Raw genomic sequence first — 14,243 nt, 5'->3', positions numbered from 1 at the left:
TTCAGAAGCTTACCGGATGCATGGCCGCCCTCAGCCGTTTCATATCAAGATTAGGCGAAAAAGGATTACCGTTCTTTAAACTACTCAAAGCATCCGAAAAGTTTGAGTGGTCGGAGGAAGCAGACGCTGCCTTCACATAGTTAAACACAATACCTTATGTCACCTCTGGTCCTCACTGCTCTAAGAGAAGACGAAATACTCCTGCTATATATTGCGGCTACTAATCGAGTGGTCTCCACGGTCATGGTGGTCGAGCGAGACGAGCCCGGCCACATCTACAAGGTACAGCAACCAATCTATTTCATTAGTGAGGTACTCAATGAGTCCAAGACTAGGTACCCACAGATTCAGAAGTTGATCTACACCATACTAATAACATCCCAAAAGTTGAAACACTACTTCGAAGGATATCGTGTGGTGGTCATGATTGAGTACCCTCTACGAGACATCATTAGCAACAAGGATGCGAACGGGCACATCGTCAAATGGGCAATGGAGCTATGCCCCTTTTCCTTGGAGTTTGCAAGCCGCACTACAATCAAGTCTCAGGCACTTGTCGATTTCATTGTCGAGTGGACAGACTTAAGCACGCCTACCTCTCCCGGATCCGATGAATATTGGACGATGTACTACGATGGCTCTCTCAACATTGACGGTGCGGGAGCAGGAGTCCTTTTCATGTCACCATCCAAGGAGCAGCTCCGGTACGTCCTCAAGATTTATTTCCTAGCATCTAATAATGCCACCGAGTACGAAGCATGCCTACATGGTTTGCGCATTGCAGTTGAGCTTGGCGTTAAACGTCTCTATGTCTATAGAGACTCTGCTCTAGTTATCAATCAACTCAACAAGGACTAGGACACAACCAGCGAAAAGATGGATGCATACTAGAAATTGATCAGAAAGCTGGAAGGCAGGTTCTATGGCATTGAGTACATACATGTGGCCCGGGACAAGAATCAAGCAGTGGATGCACTGTCAAAGTTAGGATCATCCCGAGCAAAAATCCCCCATGGCGTATTCATCCAAGACCTGCTCACGCCTTCCATCGAAGAGGAAGATTCCATGGCAGACAAGCCTCCAGACCAGCAATTGGTGGCTACGGTTCTGACGTCAAGCACCACCGAGCCCCCTTCGACCACTCATGAGCCCGACTGGAGAATACCTTTCATCAAGTACCTAACAGATGGCAGCGGTTACACTGATCGGACAGAGAATGAGCGCCTGATGCGTCGTAGTAAGCAGTACCTGCTCGTCGATGGCAAGCTATGGCGCAAGAATGCAAAGGAGGAAATCTTGATAAAGTGTATAACCCAGGAGGATGGCGAACATCTCCTAGACCAAATCCACTCTGGCTCCTGCGGCAACCACACGACCTCAAGAACGCTGGTCGGCAAGGCTTTCTGAGCAGGGTTCTATTGGCCGTCAGCAGTAGCCGATGCAGAGAAGCTAGTTCGCCACTATGAGGGTTGTCAGTTCTTCACCAAGAGAATCCACGTACCAGCACATGAGATCCAGACAATACCAGCCTCCTGGCCCTTCGCATGCTAGGGACTGGATATGATCAGGCCCTTCAAACCGTCTCCAGGGAAATTTACATGCATCTTTGTACTGATCGACAAATTTTCTAAGTGGATAGAATACATGCCTTTGGTACAGGCATCCTCAGAAAAGGCTGTCACGTTCCTCGACCAGGTCATCCATCGTTTCGGCATACCCAACAACATCATCACTGATCTGGGTACTCAGTTCACCGAGAACGCTTTTTGGGACTTCTGCGATGAAAGGAGCATAGTAGTAAAATACATCTTGGTGGCACACCCTAGAGCTAATGGATAAGTCGAGCGGGCAAATGGCATGATCTTGGATGCGTTGAAGAAGAGGATGTATAGAGAAAATGACAAAGCTCTTGGAAGATGGCTCAAAGAGTTACCAGCCATAGTCTGGGGACTCAGAACTCAGCCCAGTCGTAACACCGGCGTCTCGCCATACTTTATGGTTTACGGCGCTGAGGCAGTCCTCCCTGCAGATATAGCTTTCAGATCAGCATGGGTAGAGAACTTCGACAAAGGCAAGGCCAATGAAGTATGAGAGCTAGAAGTGAATAGCATAGAAGAGAAGCGGCTCGATTCGTGTGTACATACGGCCAAATACCTTGCTGTTTTGCGCAGGTACTACAACAAGAATGTAAAAGAGCGGTTCTTTGTGGTCAGGGACCTAGTCCTAAAGTGGAAGATGAACTAGGCTGGTGTCCATAAACTCACAACCCCATGGGAGGGTCCCTTCATGATCAAGGAGGTCACACGACCAACGTCTGACAGGTTAGCTCACCTAGACGGTACGGACGTACCAAACTCGTGGCACATCGACAAGCTTAGACGTTTCTATGCTTAACTACTGAGATATGTACCCCTCTTGTACTTTCGATTTACTTCAATAAAGCTATTATGATTTCTCCAACCACTCTAATGTGTCACTTCGACTTTTATGGTTATTCTAACTTAGCCAGTAAAAGTCAACCACCACTCCTTCTATGGTTTTCAGAGCAGGACCTCTCTCCGGTTCCTCCCAACACGTGCATGGGATCCGCTCTCTACGTTATGGGTGATCGGTAGGTCCCCCTTGGTTTGACTTGTCCACGTCTGCGTGTGCATAGGTCACGCACTACACACTCTGACTACATGGCAAACTAGGGCCGCACAAACTTTTTAGGATGATGTGTCGAGCAAAATGGTACAACTAAACAGAATGTTATCATGTTCTCATTCAGTTACACCAACATAAGTTTCAAGCTTAAATACGTTTTATACAAAGCAAACAAGCTTATAATGATATACAATTATGTTATTACAAGCTTGCCTAAAGAGGCCCAAGTCTACAATAACACAACTATGTCCTCCTTCTACAGCTCTAAGCCTATTACATTGGCTGGTCAGGGTGCGCGACACCTACTGCTCGCTGCTTCTGATATCCTACTCGAGTCTCTGGGACTCTTGTGCTAGTCAAGCTGAAGGGGATGGCCCCGCCAATGCCTGGCTAGTCGAGGTCGCAGGCTTCGTCGATTGGCTTGCAACTGATGGCGTTTCCAGCTGACTTATCGATGGCTTACCCTGTACAGGTGTTGTCCCACCTCCACACAGGTTAATGTCACCAATTATCTTTGACAACAGGTCCAGCTGGGCCATCCGAAGCTCCTCCGCCTTGTCTGGGTCTACCTCCTTTGGGTATCCAGCCTCCAGGTGCTTGAGATCAATCAGGGGGTAGTGGGCACGCACCATACTTAGCACATGGGCACCCGTGTACTCACCCGCCTCCTTCACAAACTCTTGGAACCATCCCCATGCTTGTCTGCATCTCTTGACCAGCCCAAGCTAGGGCATCCTTGGCTCTTCCTCTGTGAGCGTCGGGTCAACAAGGTCAAGGATGGGCAAAATGCCAGTCGCCACCTCCTGGCACCGGTTCTTCCATGTGTCCCGATCCTCGATGGCCTCGAGGCATCGTGCTTTCCAGCCGTCACGCTCTTTCATCATGGCTTCTAGATGCCTCTTGGCATTGACTTTTAAAACTGCACACCATACAAGACATCAAATGTAAAGGCACGATAAGATAAGGTGGGCAATAGAATGAGAATGGTGGTCTAGAATACTTACTCTTTAGTTCCTCCTTCATTTTGGTGGTGTGGTCCTGGAGTTGAGACTGGCTGCACACCAGTTTCTCGTTGTCCTCCTTTAGGCGACCACACTCTGCGGTCACGCGGCTATTCTCCTCTTGGAGGCGGGTTACCTCAGCTTCTAAGCCTACATTACAGCTATCATTACCAACAACGCAACAACACGTGTCATACACTTGCTGTGATAAATGACAACTTACTTGTTTTTTCCCGCTCTTTGTCATTAAGCTGGCCAACCAGGTTCTGGTTCTGTGCTTCTTGCTCTATCCTCTCCTAGTCGGGGGCTTCAAGTTGGCGGCGCAAGCATTCCACCTCGGCCGCCAGTTCTCTATTGTTCGTCATGATTCCCTCAATCTGGTCGAAGCACCTCTTTCGGTACTTTGCGGTCTTCATCAAGTCCGGCATATAAATAGGCTAAGTTAGACAGTTCGACTACATAATAGGGTCAAGTGGTCAAGCCAAACATACCTAGACTTCTATCACCAAATGCTTTGCTGCTCGTTTAACTTTTAGGGTCTATTCGACCTCTGGGATTTCTTCATACATAACCCACTCATCGTTCTGCCAGCGCGACACATATACATGTTGTCGTTTGTCTTTGGGATGGCCTAGGATCTCTTTGACTTCGTCCTCTTCGGCCTCTTGTTCAGGGGGTGGCGCTGGTCCGGAGATAGTAGTCTCCGCGACCACTATGGCTTTCCCACGAGCCGTAGCATCGACAAGCATGCTCTATGCCAACTCTGGTTGCTGCTCCTTAGCTTGGTCTGGTTCCCTTGGTGCCAAGGTATCCGCCTCAGCAGGGTTAGTGCTTGGAGCACTTGTACTTTGCTCAGCTATCTTCTCGACCAGCTGCTCAGGGACTAATGTTGGGCCACTCGTCTGCTGAGGTTCCGATGGAATTTCTTCTATAGGTTCCTCTGTAGTCGGCTGCTGAGCAGTTCTTTCCACCAGTACTGGCGAAGCCGTGCCACACCCGGCTAGCTGGTTAGGATTTTCGGTGGACGCCGACTAATATACCAGAGAAAAGTTCAGAAGACAATAGTATTCAATACAAATTATAAGATTACATCAAAGTTACAGATACTTACAGCTTGGAAGCACGGAATGACGTGGCGAAGGAGCGTCTCTTCGACCGCGCCTGCTCCACGTGCTCGGCGGGTTCCACCGGGTCTTTTTCCACCACCGGTACTGGCACTGGGGTTTGGTGCTCGACACTTCCCCCGCTTGCCACCCTACTCTGTTGACCCCATTTGTCTCCTCCTCTTTCGAGGGACGAGTCAGAAGACATCCGCATCTTCTGTTTCATCATATGAAAGGGGGAAGATGGCCTAGCGACGTTTGTTGGCAGCTGGCCGCTTGCCAGCAGCCCTGGCTGTTGCATCCTCCCCAACCCTGAGTACCGCCCAGTCGACGTCTTCGGTCCTGGCACTGGTCTAGGTGGTTGAGCCGGCAATTTGCGGCCAATCCACACCAGGGGGCAGAGACACGAACACTGCTGCCCGGTCATGACCATTACTCTGGGAAACATAAAGGAGACAACAGTCAATTTTTTGTTACAACATAATTCTACAGGTACAAGGAAGCATCATTTACCTTTGGGGGAGATCGGGCCAGCTTGAAGGCGTGCTCGATATCATTTAACATGACATAATTGGGATCAGCTAGGTTGAATAGCTCCCCAATTCTGGCCTTGATTTCTATCTTGTCGAGCGCCTCTTTTCTGGTCCTCATTGGATCTGTGCTCCCCTGGTACTCGAAGCTAGGATGTACCCTCTTCTGGCAGGGCTGGATCCTTCAGCTGATGAAGTTCCCGACCATGCTTGGACCATCCAGCTTTCCCCACGGGATCATCCCGTGCAGTTCTGCGATCTGCTCCAAGTGCTCGGGCTTCTCCGACCAGCTGTTCTTCTTCTCCAGAATCAACCCCACGTCGCACAGGGTGATCGTGTTCGGCTCTTCGCGGATGTAGAACCACTTCTTGTACCATTCGTCCAGTGAGGTGTTCCAGGGGCAGTGCAGGTACTGGGCCTTCATACTGTCACGCAGATTGAGGTATACGCCTCCGGCTATCTTTGAGCCACCGCTCCCTTTCTTCTGTAGACAGAACAGATAGCGAAAGAGGTCAAAATGGGGCTAGAAGCCATCATAAGCTTCGCAAAGATGGATGAAGGTGGAGACAAGAAGAATCAAGTTGGGATGCAGATTGCAAATCCCAATCTCGTAATACAAGCAGAGCCCCTGAAGGAAAGGGTGCACTAGAACCCCAAAACCCCGCTTGAAGAAATCCTTGAAAACCACAATCTCACCTGGTTGTGGATCGGGGAAGCTTTCTCCTTCCGGTGCATGCCATCCCACGAGTGCTTTGTTGTGGAGCACTCCCATGGCGACGAGGTCTTCGATGGTCTGCTCATTGCTCCTTGACTTCCACCACTCCTTCACCATGACTCCGCCTTTCTTCTGGTCTTCTCTCTTCGCCATTAATCTACCCTTGCTAAGGGGGTGGATGTGGTGGAGGGGGATTGGTGGTGATTTTTAGAGGAGTAGGGTTTGGCAAGAGGAAGAAGAAGGTTGCGGCGGTGAATGACAATGGGGATCGATAAAAAGTAACTTACCAGCTCTATATTATAAATAACCAAGAGCTCTGTCATTTCGTCTGCCCGAGATTCTTGGGAGATGTGCGCACGCACCGTAGATGGTTGTTTTCACAACCTCAAGATCTACGCCAATAAATGCGCCTCTTCGTTTCCAGTGTACGCGCCTCTTCATTGATAATGTGAGAGGGCCCACACTAACGCACCTCCATACAGGCACCAAGTGACTGTTTGCTAGAAAGAGTAAGAAGGCAGAGTGATATGTTATATCCATCTACTTTTTTGACCAGACGTGGTAGATTGGACTTAACAGAGTAAGGAGATAAATAAATACACCAAATAATAATACAAGCGGCGTTCATTTTTTTCGCTGCATGTCTTGAGCTCAATGATGGACCAGACCACTGCCATGCTCGGGGACTGCCCAGACCACTGCCATGCTTGGGGACTGCTTCGGCTACTACCGTGCTCGGGGACTGCCTAGACCACTGCCGTGCTCGGGGACTGCTCCGTCTACTAATGTGCTCGGGGACTATCTCGACCACTGCTCGGAGATCATTCTTCTCGGCTACATGTGATTTGTACTCACATACAGTTGAGAGACATTTATTTAGACCTTGCTACAAGGCTCATACTTCACCTTCCAGCAAGCTCGGGGACTACATCGGTACGATGCACCTGCCGGTGCATCTCGTATTGCTTGTACGACGATTGGATTCTTAACTTTAATGGAAATTCTTTTTTAGACCCTGGCACCACGTGCCTGTGTCACCTACTACTAGGCTCAAGGACTAAGTGGGCACACTTCACCTTGCGGTGAATGTGTTTGTTTAATCGACCCTTATGCTTTGACTGATTGTAAGGATTACTATTGTGCTCGGGGACTGTCCCGACCACTGCTCGGAGATCGTTCTTCTCGGCTACATGTGATTTGTACTCTCATACAGTTGAGAGACATTTATTTAGACCTTGCTACAAGGCTCATACTTCACCTTCCAGCAAGCTCAGGGACTACATCGGTACGATGCACCTGCCGATGCATCTTGTATTGCTTGTACAACAATTGGGTTCTCAACTTAATTGGGAATTCTTTTCAGACCCTGGCACCACGTGCCTACGTCACCTACTACTAGGCTCAGGGACTAAGTGGGCACACTTCACCTTGCAGTGAATGTGTTTGTTTTTCGACCCCTATGCCTCTGATGATCAAGGACGCTACGCTTCAAGACGCACTTATATTTCTGTTCAGAAATACAAGTGGGCACACTTCCTAGGACGGAAATCTTTTTCTTTTTTCTTAAGAGCACCATATATTCTTCGGACAACCTACTTCTTCGGTGACAATGGTGATCAGAGATGTCAAGGACTCAAGCCTTACTTGTCAGAGAAGGTTAAAATGGCATATCGTAGCATAATACATGGTGCTCGAGGACTAGCTGTGAGGGTATTAACCCCTATACCATTATGGCTAAGCTTGGGCTAGCCTAGATCGGTGGGTCTGGTCCACCAAAAGATGACGTGCGGCCCGGCTAACCTGATCAGAGTCCCGCATAAGGAGTCAAGGCGGATTTGGCGATCAATCAAGATCTTGGTCGGTTAGAATAGGAATCCTTATCCGGCCACATATGGCAATTGTAACTGGCTAGGATTAGTTTCTAGATCTGTAACACTACCCCTTGGACTACATAAGGCAGGCAGAGGACCCCTCTAAAAAACATCTCTCATTGATATACAACAATATAAATCAGACACAGGACGTAGGTATTACGCCTTCTTAGCGGCCGAACCTAGATAAAACCTCATGTCTGTCTTGCGTCACCGTCTTATTTGTGGCTTGCGCATCTGTTTGCTGACAATCTACTACCTTGGGCATACCCCTAGGTAGACTGTCGACCATATTTCATCGACAGCCACTGGGCCTCATCTTGGTTTTTCTCCCCTGGCTCTATTTGATAGGAGGCGACCTCAAGCCCTTTGTGGGCTAGCATTCAAACCTCGGCCAGTTGTCGCTCATATCGAATGAGGCGACTACCGCTTCATAATGCGACGTGAAGCGTTGAGATGCGGCAATTGCATATGCAACGCTTGAATATATCTAGTGAATGTACAATATAATGGAAACAAAAGCGAGGGTCGGTGATGTTACCTTGGTGGCATGAGTGATGGAAAGCTCTTACCAGACATGTCCGTGAGGGGTTCGGGTCCGACGTTTGCGATGGGGCCAGTGTAACCTACATGAGTATCATAGTTTTTTGTTTCTATCTCTTGACAGTGATCCAAGCCGTTTGATCAACTTGGGTGACCTGATAGCTTCTCCTTGAAGGAGATTTCGTAGGTAGACCCCTTAGAACCCTTTTTGAAGGTGGATGCTAAAGCTTGGGGTGAGGGGACAAAGAATTTGCTCACACTGGTGAACAAAAACGCCCTTGCTGCTGTGGTGTAGGGTCTAGTGGTTCGACTAGTTTTACTCAAATTTTACACCAGCACACCATGCTTCTGGTTTTTAAATGTAAGGAGGGGTCAGGCGAAGAGAATGTCTAAACAAATAGACACTTTTGGCAGCCCCAAGCGATGTTCGCACCCCTACCATTGCTGGGGTCGGAGGCTCAGTAGTGAATTTGATACGTAAAGTAAGTAAATAAGGGTGCTTATCTTTTGGCGACCATTTGGTGCCTCAACCCCATCGCTCGGGGTTCGCCTGGGCTGTCCAATCGATTTAGGAGGTCCAATGGTCTCTCCTTGATGAAGGTTCCATTATGGGGCCCTTCTAGGTCCTGCTTGGGAAAGCGAAGCCCAATCGCCGCTCTCGTCATGCCCACCAAGCGCGACGCAGGCGGGATCACCCTGACACTGCGCAAACCCAGGGCAACACGCCACACTCTGCCGGTATCCCATGCCTAGCTATTGGCACAAGGTCCCTGGTTGGGGACCTGTTTAGCCTGAGCCTGGACAAGGGAAAGACGCCGGTGGCATGCGGTGACACCCTGTCATCAAGCTCTGCCCCGCCACCTCCTGAGGAGCCAGCTCTGGTGGAGTAGAACCTGGTGATGGCACCATCCCCGTACCCCTTCGGGTTGAGAAATGCCTCCGCCTCCTACGCTTATGCCTACACTTCTGCTCACGCAGAGCCCTCAGGACGCCGCCAGCGCTTCACCCTCGACATTGACATCACAGCTTCGACCCACATCCATGTTGACTCCTCAAAGGAGGACGAGGTGTGGGCTAGAGCGAATTTCTCTAGACTCCACGACCCTGAAGCCATGCACCGCTTATTGGTCGCAAGCGACTACTGCTTTGGCTACTCCGACTCCGACGATGAAGGCACCTATGACCCCACTCGCGAGTGCTTTCACATCAGACTCAGGATGCCGAGAGCGGGTGAGGAGGATGAGGGGGTAGGCAACCGTTCCTCACTTCGCCAGGGAGCAGGCGCCGCCACACCTCCACGCGTTGTCCCACCAGCAGCACAGAACGGGAACCTTGCCCCCACACAACCTCAACGCCCAGACCTAGAATAGCTCTACGAGCTTCAGGCCAAGGTCGAACAAGATTGACTCCTTCTACAGCAGCTTCGAGACACTCTCGAGCAGGAGCAGCGAGGTCGCGGTGATGGCGGAGGAGCCCGACGGAGGGCCCGCGATGTCCACCACCACATCAATGATGATGAAGGGAGTGAGCAACCCCCAATCTTCAATCACGCTAGCCAGAATGTCGCGGCTGCAGCGATGCTAGTCTGCACGATGCCCAAGCCCTCTACCATGGAGGGGCAACAGGTCCACGACGAGCTCTGGGATCTCCTCGAGACCACCACGGTGTAGTAGGCCAAGAGTTTTGCCTCCCAACGGCATGGAAATGCCTCGGACCTTCCCATGGCACCGCATTAGTAGGATAGGGAGGCCTTGGTTTGTCCTGAGCCTGCTCAGGCACCGACAATCAATAGGGTCCCCATGCTGCGCGACCACCTCGACAACCGACGCGAGGCATGGGACAACCATGAGGTGGTCAGCAGGCGACGACGCCACGACAATGAGGGGCCCACCCATGGCTACCATCCACACCAAAGCAGCCGCTATGATAGTGGGGAGGACCACAACCCTTCTCCTGAACCGCCTAGCCCCCGAGTCTTTAGCAGGGCCATCCACGGTGCTTAGTTCCTAGCCCGGTTTCATCAATCGGCCAACCTCATGAAATACAGTGGCAAAACCAACCCTGAGCTTTGGCTGGCCGATTATTGCCTAGCTTGTCAGCTAGGCGGCGCGGATGATGACCTGCTCATCATCTGCAACCTCCCCTTGCTCTTGTCAGACTTGGTGCGAGCCTGGCTCGAACATCTTCCTCCCTCACAGATCCACGACTGGCGTGACTTGGTTAGGGTCTTCGTCAGGAATTTCCAGGGCACATACGTGCGCCCCGAAAACTCCTAGGACCTTAAAAGCTATCGCTAGAAACCGGACGAGTCTCTCCAAGACTTCATCCGGTGCTTCTCTAAACAGTGCACCGAGTTACCTAGCATCGGCGACTTGAAAATCGTCCAGGCTTTCCTCTCTGGCACCACCTACCGAGACTTGGTCCAAGAGTTAGGCCGGAATGTGCCAAGCTCAGCTGCCATGCTCCTCGACATCGCCACCAACTTTGCCTTGGGCGAAGAGGCTGTTGGGGCCATCTTCCCCGACAACGACGCTAAGGGGAAGCGGAGGGACGAGGCCCCCGAGGCCCCGGCTCCCCACTGTAACACCTCGGGTGTTAGCCTTGTATAACTTGACTTGCATAGCATGAGCATGAGCATCAAGCATTCATAAACAAGCATTTACAATTGAAACATTGGATTGAAACATCTGCAACATTTGCTTATTATCGCATGTTTCCTTGAACATATGCAACTTTTCTCATTATTTCATGTCTCCATGTGTATATGCATATGATCATGAGTGTACACATGTACTTGGTGGATGTAAGTCACACAAACATGTAGCAACACCTAGGTTAGCGAATAGGACAATGTTCATGGTCACCTTTCATGAACCAACACTTAAGATTTCATGTGATTAAACTAAATAGCACTATGAGTGACTAATACATGAAATGATTGTATGACCTTGCAATTTGCTTAAACATGTTTAGAGTATCATTATGAACAACTTTGATATTCATGCTTAGGGGTAATAAGGTCATTAAGCCATAGTTTGAAGCATACCATTCTTTAAATGTGACATGTTTGACCAAGTTTGAACTAGGTGTTAGAGACCTTGCATGGAGGTGGTCACTAAAGTAAAGTTGTAGTATTTGATATAAGGAACAACTTTTATTTTTGGGTCATTGAATGGTTCAGCTCCTAACATGCTTGGAATTGGATCACAAGAATCAGAAAAATCAACATGTCAACACTTAACAAAATTTGCTAAGTCCTTGTCAACTGATCGACTGACAAGCCATCTTTGTGATGATATTACTCAGTTTTGGTTACGAATTAGCACGAGTTCATTGAACAACAATTAAAGCTGGTACATAGGACTACACAAGTCGTGTAGATCATTTACGTTAAGGAGCTACGGTTTAATAGTTAAATCCCCTTGAAAACCCGCTGTCAGGCGTCCATCGCGGTTTCTGATGAACTGAGCGACGCAACTCAATGGTCGACCGGCGTCAGTGTTCGTGTGCCGCGTGGAGGCTAGCAGACGCCGTGTGTCGCCGGAGCCCCACCGCGTGTGGCAAGGCATGCCAGCGCGCGTGTTAACACCCAGCTACCTCCCTCACTAAGCCACGCCCTCATTTTCAACCTTCTGCTTCCTTTTTCACCCGCCGTAGTAGCCGCAGCACCAAGAGCCTCCGCCATCGCCGTTGCCAATCATCGGCTGGCCTCGTCGCTCCTCCGTCACCATAGCCGCCCCATAGTACTCCCACTGTCCCACCACAACCGCCCTGCCAGCTAGAGGCGCTCGGTAAAGCTTCAGCGCCACGCGCAGCCTCGCTGGAGTTCACCGCCACGCCACGACGCCGTGGCCAGGACATCCCCGACCACCTCTAGCAGTGATAGTGAGTGCAATAGCTTCGTCATCGTGTGTTGATGCTCGGCGTAGCATTTGATTAAGTTTTCATAGCCAGCCTCGGCGTCTCACCGTCGTCCGACTCCACCGCCCCGCCATTGACGCCACCGTCGTCGTTAGCTCCGGCGACTAGTCCTTTTAGTTAGCTCAATAGATGCATAGTGTCTTGGTGATCACATCAGTGTCGGTGCCGTCGCCGAAATTGTTCGCCGTCGGTGAGCTTTGGCCGCGCCACCGTCGTGCAGCGTAGCTGCCCTATTTTGGGTCAATGACGCGTGGGGTCCTCTGACCAGCGGGTCCCACCGGTCAGCGGCAGTGAAAGTATAGGATAGTTCATTTAATTCTAGATTTTGTACTGTTTTGTAATATTTGTATCTCCAGTTTGGTAGCTTCAATAATTGTGAAATAAATTTGGTAGTGTTCCTTAGGAAGTGAAGTATTTAAGAAAAATATGACCTTGACACTTACAGTAGAAATTTTGGAAGATTTAAATGGAGATTTGAAATGTGTTTTTGAATGTATGCAAACTTGTTTATTTTATATCTAGTGTTGCTATGCTCCAAAAATTATGAAATTTTTGTGGTAAGCTATTCTTGACGTGTATGAGCTCTGGTAAAATTTGAGGATCAGTGCATGCATAGATTTGTAGTTATAGATTTTTCTTTTATAAATAGGTAATCCTTGTATAAATTTTTATAAATTATTTAGGAATCCAATATTCATGAAATTTGTTGGAGGTTATCCTAGTACCATATGGATGCTAAGAAAAATAGGAAATCTGTTGCTTGACACTTTTCACTAAGGTTTTCTATTTTTGCTATTGTAAGCCTTTTTGTCTTGTCATTTTTGTATAGAATGTTTTACTATATAAAATGGCATGAAACTTTTACAGTAGTCTTTTGATAGCATTATTAAGGCACTGTAAATTTTTGAGAATTTATGAAGTACATCTGGTATATGTTTATTATTTAACCTAAGTATTTAAATAAAATAATAAAGGCATTTAAAGAAATAGTTTGGGCTTCATCATTATATTTTCTTGAGTGTATTTGGTGTGCTTAAACTATTGGTAGACCTTGTGTTGTAAAAATTTGAATACTCATATGAAGTAGAAGTATTGTTGCGTCATAATGCGAATTTGAATAGTTTCCTGACAGATTTTGGAGTTTGATAAGTTGCATGATAAAAATGATGTTTACTGTAAAAATGGTTAATAATAAAGTTGTAGATAATTTTATAAGCTTTCCAAAAAGTCCAGGATCACTACATTTGGATAATTAGAACTCCAGTTATGAGTAAAACAAGTAGCTGTTGTTTGTGAAGTAGTAGATGCATTGTTGAAGTAATTAATTACATAATCAAGAAGAGATATGCACCTACTCAGTAAACGCGATGCACTTGTTGTCACTTAAACCACATGCTGATAAGAATAATTGCAAGAATGCATTCTTCATGTATCATCACACCACCCTTGTTAACATATATGCATTCGCAATATCTTATGCCATATTCATGCATCTAGGATCGGAGGAAGAAATAACGTTGCTGAAATTCGACAAAGTAGAGGAAGGGGACTAGCCGGAGAATCCTCAAGTCACAGCTCCCGAAGGCATGGAGCAGAATCCTGAAGAGCTTCCGGAGTGTCCTGACCACCACCCCACTTCCTTTCTGCGAGACAAGCCCCGGAGCATTCTAAGTCTCCTAGTATTTTACAAATGATTACTTAAGTACTTATGATTGATGCATTAGGTTATAAGAGTTGAATGGAACCACTTGATGCATATAAATTCCTTGTCTAGATATTACACCTTTAACCAGTATAGGTCCAGGATCAAATATATGCTTAGCCATGCTTAGACCGGTAGAAGTTAGGTGATGTCCTATCACCTGCGAGATATAGGTGGATACCGGAGCACGATTGGCTATATTTGCTATCGT

Source organism: Miscanthus floridulus, chromosome 5 (genome assembly GCF_019320115.1).
Source record: "Miscanthus floridulus cultivar M001 chromosome 5, ASM1932011v1, whole genome shotgun sequence".
NCBI classification, from domain to species: Eukaryota; Viridiplantae; Streptophyta; class Magnoliopsida; order Poales; family Poaceae; genus Miscanthus; species Miscanthus floridulus.
The sequence above is the reverse complement of the archived record's forward strand: the minus strand, read 5'-3'. Positions refer to the sequence as shown.